General features: G+C 36.9%; 1 protein-coding gene across 1 annotated transcript in view; it reads right to left on the bottom strand.

Annotated features, from left to right (window-relative positions):
- LOC105528321 (carbohydrate sulfotransferase 9-like) overlaps positions 1-7,430 on the bottom strand; it is a 142,531-nt gene that overhangs the window by 77,980 nt on the left and 57,121 nt on the right. The gene's annotated exons all lie outside the window — the stretch shown is intronic.

A 7,430-nucleotide genomic window follows, 5' to 3' on the forward strand; every position in this document is an offset into this window, starting at 1 on the left:
ATTTGACATGAGATTTGGGTGGGGACACAGACTCCAACCATATCAAACATGGTAGAAGGAATTCATTATTTTATCCATTATTGTTTCTCTAAGAGAGAAACAGGGTAACAGAGTGTGACAAACAGCCAGCCTGCACGTTAACACATGAGTGGAGCCCATCTATTCCCAACTGAGGTTCATTACGGGCATTTTCTAAGTATCACCATGACCAGCTCTAGTCACTCTATAAAATGCTTTACATTGAAATGTATAGTCGGTTCTTGTTATTCATGGTTGTTTTGTTCTACCAAGCCTCTGCAAACACTGAATTAATGAATACTGAACCATTGCACTTAGGGGAAATACATACATGTGTATGTAAAGTATATGTACACATATCTCACATATATTATAATCTTAAATCTTAAAAACACCTTGTCCTGGTAGATCGTATTTTATTACACAAGAAAAAAAAGGTTCAAATGTGTCATGTGATTTGCCTGAGGATTCCCCACGAACAGGGATCAGAGATGGGACTCAAGCTATCCAGATGGCCCCAGAGTAAAGTCTTCTTGAACTACATTGGACTGTCTCTTCCATCTCCATCCTCTGGTCATCTCTGTAAAAGAGCTGAAAAGAGGGTGGCAGAGCGTGGCCTTCCGTAGCCTCAGCTAGGAGTGTGCACATTTGGACAACACAAATTTTTGCCACTCTGCACACATCCACTTTTGACCATCAAAGTGCCGCAAATATTGATTTTGGGGTTACATATAAGGTTTTGTGAGTGGGTGAATTTGCAGATATAGAATTCATTAATGAGATTTACCATATTTGTAAATCTTACATCAGCAAAGGTCATTTATGGTGAGGACCAAATATTGAGTAGCTCAGTTCCTAAAGCCATGAACAATGTCCTATGCATGCTTGAGGTCCCACAGGTATTCGTCTCCATCATCAGCTTGCGACAACGAGTGGGTGTACTCTGAATCCCTCCTATGGTCTAATAATGGCAGAACTGTTTATACTGTAAACCATATTTCATCCTCATTGCCTACCAATATTTACCAAAAGGGATTATGGAGTTTCTTCTTTGAAAATACTGGGAAGCTTGCAATGCACATTACATACTGTCTTTTTACGCTAAATTACGGAGGTAGTAAAAGATAAATGGAGGATGATATTTTGTGGAAACGTGAGTGAAAATTCACAGACTGTGATAATTACACCCAGTCAAAAATTTTTAGAATTGTATTATAAGGTATAGGGTATCATTAGTTCAAGAACGTGACTCTAAAATCACAATATCTAGAATTTCTCTTCACCATTTTAAAAATCCTCTTTGATGATATAATATTTTCTTTTTTTTTTTACTTTATCAAATGAGCACAATCTAGTGGTTGTTACATTAAGGATTCCCTGTATAAATTTTTTTTAAAAAAATGTATATCTGTCATCCTAATACCATATAGACGAAAAAGGTTAAAAATCATGTCATGAACCTATAAAACATTTATGAATATTAAACATCATGTTAGTTTTCTATTACTTCTGTAACAAACAGTCACAAACAGTGGCTTAAAATAGCATGGATGTATTATTCTACAGCCTGGAGATCGGGAGTCTACCATGTGTGGGCAGGGTTGTGCTGCTTCTGGAGGTTCTCAGGGAGACTCTGTCCACCTCTGGCCTTCTGCAGCCTCTAGAGGAGGCCTATATTCTCTGGCTCACAACCCTCTTAAAATCTGGCTATCCCACTCCTCTCACTTGTGCTTTTCATTCTCTCATCTCCTTGGATTCTGACCCTCCCGACTCTCTGTTAGGAGGACCCTTGTGATGACATGGAGTCCACCTTGATAATTCAAAATAATCTCCCCATCTGGGGTCCTTTGCTTAATCACACCTGCAAAGCCCCTTTTCTCATGTAAGGTTACAGAGTCACAGGTTCTGGGGGTTAGGGTGTGGGTATCTTTGGGGGCCCTTATTCAGCTTACCACAAACGTCTAATAGGTCCAAGTTCTACAGAGAGTTCAAAGATAATTGATGCATAGTCCTTGCCCTTAAAACCTGTAATCTAGGCAGGAGCTGACAAATACTACGACCATAAAACAAGGTAGAGGAACTTTCTTGTCATATGGGAGTTCACTAAAGAAAGAGATGGGTCATTAACTGACCGAAAAATGGTTCAACCTGCATATCTCCACAAGGCAATATATGCCTTTGTTCATACTTGTCTCTCATCTGGAAATGCCATTTCCTCCTCTTCTACTTGGTTAACTCTTACTTAGCCTTTAAAATTCAAGTCATTTCTTTTAGGGTATGTTCCCGAATGCCCAAACAGAGGTGGTAATTTCGTCACATTGGTTTTGAAGAATAGCTTATGTGTATCTCTCATTAGAAAAAACGCTTGTCCTCTATAAAACTCTTCCAGTTTTTTAAAAATTTTACTTTTGTATTCTTCGGCACCTCATGCTGAGTTGCATATAATAGGCATTCAGTGAATACTTGACGTGTGAGTTAATGTGGGTAGGCACTGTGTACAGAGGCATAGGTGGCCAAATACATCATTTGGTATGTTGAGGATGTCCTGCAGAGTAGAAAAGTGAGCCATGCACTGGAACTAGGGGCAAGGAGGTCTTTTCAACTAACTAGTTATCAGGGAGATCTGGAAAGAAGTTGGGAGAAATGGCAGAATGCAGCTCAACTGTCAAGCCTGGGTGACCAGGCAAATGGTCATGTCTTTAACAGAAATTAGACATAAATACCCAAGGGAATGGCAGGTAGTACAGAAGTGATCTGCTTCACTTTAGGCTCCATGAATCTGAAGAATTTAAGGCAACAGCTCGTTGATATGACCAAGAAATAAAGAAACGGAATTTAGAAGAAAAATCAGGGTCATGTTTGAGGTTAGTTTCCTTAGGAGCGATAGTACAAGCCATAGGGATGGCTTAAAGGAAGAGGTAGACAAAAAGAGAAAAAGAGAAGACAAAAATATCAAGGACAGAATGTTGGTGAATGTCTTCAGAGGGACCCTAGGTGGGGGCACTTTTTAAAGAATCAGTTCCAGCCTAGGCAACACAACAAGACCTCATCTCTACAAACAATTAGAAAAAACAATTTGTGGGCATGGTGGTACCTGCCTGTAGTCCCAGCTACACAGGAAGCTAAGGTGGAATCATTTGAGCCCAGGCATTCAAGACTCCAATGAGCTATGATGGTACCACCGCACTCTAGCCTGGGTGACAGAGTGAGACCTTGACTCAAAAAAAAAAAAAAAAAAAAAAAAAAGAAAAAGAAAAGAAAAAAAGAATCAACATCAGATGAAGGCTGCAGCAGTTTTTCTCAGATGATGGTTTCTCTGACTGCAGGAGAACAGGCAAGTGTTCCCCTCTCTGAGCTGCTAGATGGCAGAAAGCAGTGCACCTACCTTACATTATTGTTCTTTGAGTATGGAACTTGTCTCCCATCCCAGCCCTCCTAGATGGTATATTTCTTGAGGGTGGGGGTTTTGTCTTTTTATTTTTATGTTTCCTGGGTGTTGAACTCACCTCTTTACATTTAGTATATTTATTAAGCAATGGAGTAATAAATGAAAGAGTCAGATGTGGTATTTCTTTATTTCATAATATATCCAGTTTCTCCTAAAGTTTGCCTTAAGGTCCTGGAATGAAGAAAATGTTACAAAGCAGCTTAAAAATACTGGGCATAGCCAGAAGCTAAAAGCACACCTTGTGTTAATTCTGTCTCGTTTGCAAAGTGGAACTGCATGAAAATAGTCAGAATCCTGCTGAACTGAAACTTCCTGCTACATGATACTTCTTAGGTTCAAGTAAAGGACAGAAGCCTGCACTTAATTAAAAATATAAACCCAAGCTTTCTATCTCCGAGATGAGACTTAATTCTAAAGTCACCTGCGACATGTTTATCAGCCAGTCTGACTAAATGTTCCCCCTGAGGGTAATTGGTACCTAAGATACTAGAAATGTAGTCCTAATAAAAGATCCACCAAGTTCCCCTAAAAGTGTACCTTAAAAAACACATTAACTACAAATGCATCCCATAAGACAAGATTTCCAAAGACTCAGGACAAAGGACATCCACATATGTGAAGTTATTTAGATAATGAAAATTTGCTTTTTAAGTATTGTCAAAATAATAGATATTTGAGAAATTCATCAAATGTTCATATTTTATACTTAAGCATAAAAGAAATGATAATATACTAACTTCAATGAGTTTTTCTACTGTCAGATAATTCTCAGAATTAGGATTGATTTATCTAAAGAACAATATTGTATGGAAAAACATACAATGTACAGATTATGTTTCTACCACAGCCAAGTAAGTACAAACTCCTCATAATACTGTGTCCCACAAGTGAGTTCTATGACAATGATCATCCACCTGGCCCATCAATCTTTTCAGCTGCTTCTCCCATCCTCAGTGTAGCACTTACCCTGCCTCAATACTGTGCACAACAAAAATAAAAAGTAAAATTAATGAGTGAATTTCACTGTTCAGGAACTGGGATTAATTTATCAAAGAAAGGCAATTTCTAAGTAAAACTCCTGGGCAAAAATTTCAAAAGCTTCTCACAGTTGGTTTCCACTGTCATTTACTTGAAGTTTTATCAATACACAAGGAAAAGATATAACTTTGGGCATTTTTCTACCTGAGAGAGCGAGGTGACAGTATAAGAGGAACACACTAAGCCTTTGATACGTCCAGCGGAATGGGCACTCAAGCGCAAGAAAATTTTCTCTAAGTGCTTACTTGGTGTGCTACGTGCAATTTGTTAGGTTTAAATCCCTATAGGAATCAGGAGATTTTCACAAATCTTTTAGCGAATAGATGTTTTTCAGGGTAAGACAACATCATGTTTCTTTGGTAGGTGTGTTGGATCTTATGTTAGACAGGTTATTAAATTGTAAGGTATTGCTCATTTCAACCCAAATGCTGAAGAATCCATAAAGAAATACATGATCCATATGAAGAGATAGCCGTAAGGAAAGGTAATACATTTAACCTGAAGAATGATATGTATATTCAGGTAGATAGACGGATATAGATATACAGATAAATACGCACACTCATCAACTCCTATTTAACTCAATATTAAGCTTGCTTAAATAAGCATTGGAAGGGAGGCAATGCAGTGTTCTTTCTAATTATCACTTATTCCTATATCTACAATTGTGAAGGGCTTATTATGAGTTACTAAAATTTAATATGAATTACACTTTATGTTGTCATTAATTGTTTAAGGCACATTCTGCAGGAGATCCAAATCCATGAAAACTTTGGGTGGGATGAAAATTGTACTTTTGTATTACAAGGCTGATGTTCTTTAACATATGATTTGATTGCCTCTGAACATGTCTTTTCACAAGATAAATTTAAAATGTTAATTTTCCCCTGCATGTTACAAAAATAGGCCTCATAGCAAAACAGACCAATTTGCTAAATGACTAATTTATCCAAAGCCAATTCACTACAAACCAATTTGTCAAATGACCAATTTGCATTTTATCCAACATTTTTCTGTTAATTTCATCATGTCTTCCCTGCCTCCTTTTCCAATGACTTATTCCAAATTGGGTGAATATGCATTTGGCATGTTTTAAAATGTAGATGCCTAGAACTCTTGGAACTTCTGCTTCTAGTCTTCTCATGGGCCCTATTCCATCTGGGTTCTTATATCTACCCTAGACTCTGTCTGCAACACCCTATCCTGGGTCTTGTTTCAAATATTTGTATAACAGTTTAACATGAGGGAATGTTGAATTTTATTGAAAGCCCTTTCTACATCTATTGAGATAATTATGTAGTCTGTGGTTTTAGTTCTGTTTATGTGATAAATCACATTTATTGACTTGTGGATGTTGAACTAACTTTGCATCCCAGGAATAAAACCTACTTGATTGTGGTGGATTAGTATTTTGATGTGCTGCTAGATTTGGTTTAGCAGTATTTTGTTGAGGAATTTTGTATTTATGTTCATCAGGGATATTGGCCCAAAGTTTTGTTTGTTTGTTTGTTTTTGTTGTGTGTGTGTGTGTGTGTGCGTGTGTGTGTGTGTGTCTGCCAGATTTTGGTATCAGAATGATGCTGGCATCATAGAACGAGTTAGAGAGGAGTTCCTCCTCTTCAATTTTTTGGAATAGTTTCAGTATGATTGGTACCAGCAGTTCTTTATATATCTGGTAGAGAATTTGGTTATGAATCCATCTGGTCTAGGGCTTTTTCTGGTTGGTAGGCTTTTTTTCACTGATTCAATTTCAGAACTCCTTGTTAGTCTGTTTAGGGTTTCAATTTTTTCTTGGTTCAATCTTGGGAGTTTGTATGTTTCTAGGAATTTATTCATTTCTTGTAGGTTTTCTAGTTAGAGCTCATAGTGGGTTTCACAACAGTCACTGGGTTTTTTTGTTTGTTTTTTGTTTTGTTTTTTGTATTTCTGTGGGGTTGCTGGTAATGCCCCTTTTGTTGCTCCTGATTATGTTTGTTTGGGTCTTCTCTCTTTATTCTTTATTAGTCTAGTTAGTGATCTACCAATCTTATCTGTTTTTTCAAAAAATCAATTTTTGGTCTCTTTGATCTTTTGTATGGTGTTTTTGGTCTCAAGTTTGTTTAGTTCAGCTCTAATTTTGGTTATTTCTTTTCTTCTGCTAGCTTTGGGGTTGGTTTGCTCTTGTTTTTGTAATCCCACATCCCATGTGATGTTACGTTGTTAATTTGAGACCTTTCTAACTTTTTGATGTGGGCTTTTAGTGTTATAAATTTTCCTCTTAACACTGCTTTAGCTGTGTCCAGAGATACTAGTATGCTGTATCTTTGTTTTAGTTTCAAAGAATTTCATTAGTTTCAAATAATTTCTTAATTTCTGCCTTAATTTCATTATTTACCCAAAAGTCAATCAGGAGCAGGTTGTTTAACTTCCATGAAATTATATGGTTTGGAGAGATCTTCTTAGTATCAATTTCTATTTTTATTGCACTGTAATCTGAGGTATGGTTGGTATGATTTTAGTTCTTAACTTATTGAGAATTGCTTTATGGACGAGCATGTGGTCAGTTTTAGAGTATACGGCATGTGAAGATGAGAAGAATGTATATTCTGTTATTGTTGGGTAGAGTGTTCTGTAGATGTATGTTGCACCTACCATATCCAAGAAGAAAACCTAGGAAATACCATTTTGGACATAGGCCCTGGCGAAGATTTTATGACAATGACCCCAAAAGTAAGGGCAACAAAATCAAAAACTGACAAGTGGGACCTAATTAAACGAAAGAGCTTCTGCACAGCAAAATAAATGATTAACAGAGAAAACAGACAACCTACAGAATGGAAGAAAATATTTGCAAACTATGCATTCAACAAAGGTTTAGTATACAGAATCTATAAGGAACTTAAACAAATCAACAACGAAAGAGCTTCTGCACAGCAAAATAAATGAT

Source organism: Mandrillus leucophaeus, unplaced genomic scaffold (assembly GCF_000951045.1).
Source record: "Mandrillus leucophaeus isolate KB7577 unplaced genomic scaffold, Mleu.le_1.0 Scaffold711, whole genome shotgun sequence".
Lineage (NCBI taxonomy): Eukaryota > Metazoa > Chordata > Mammalia > Primates > Cercopithecidae > Mandrillus > Mandrillus leucophaeus.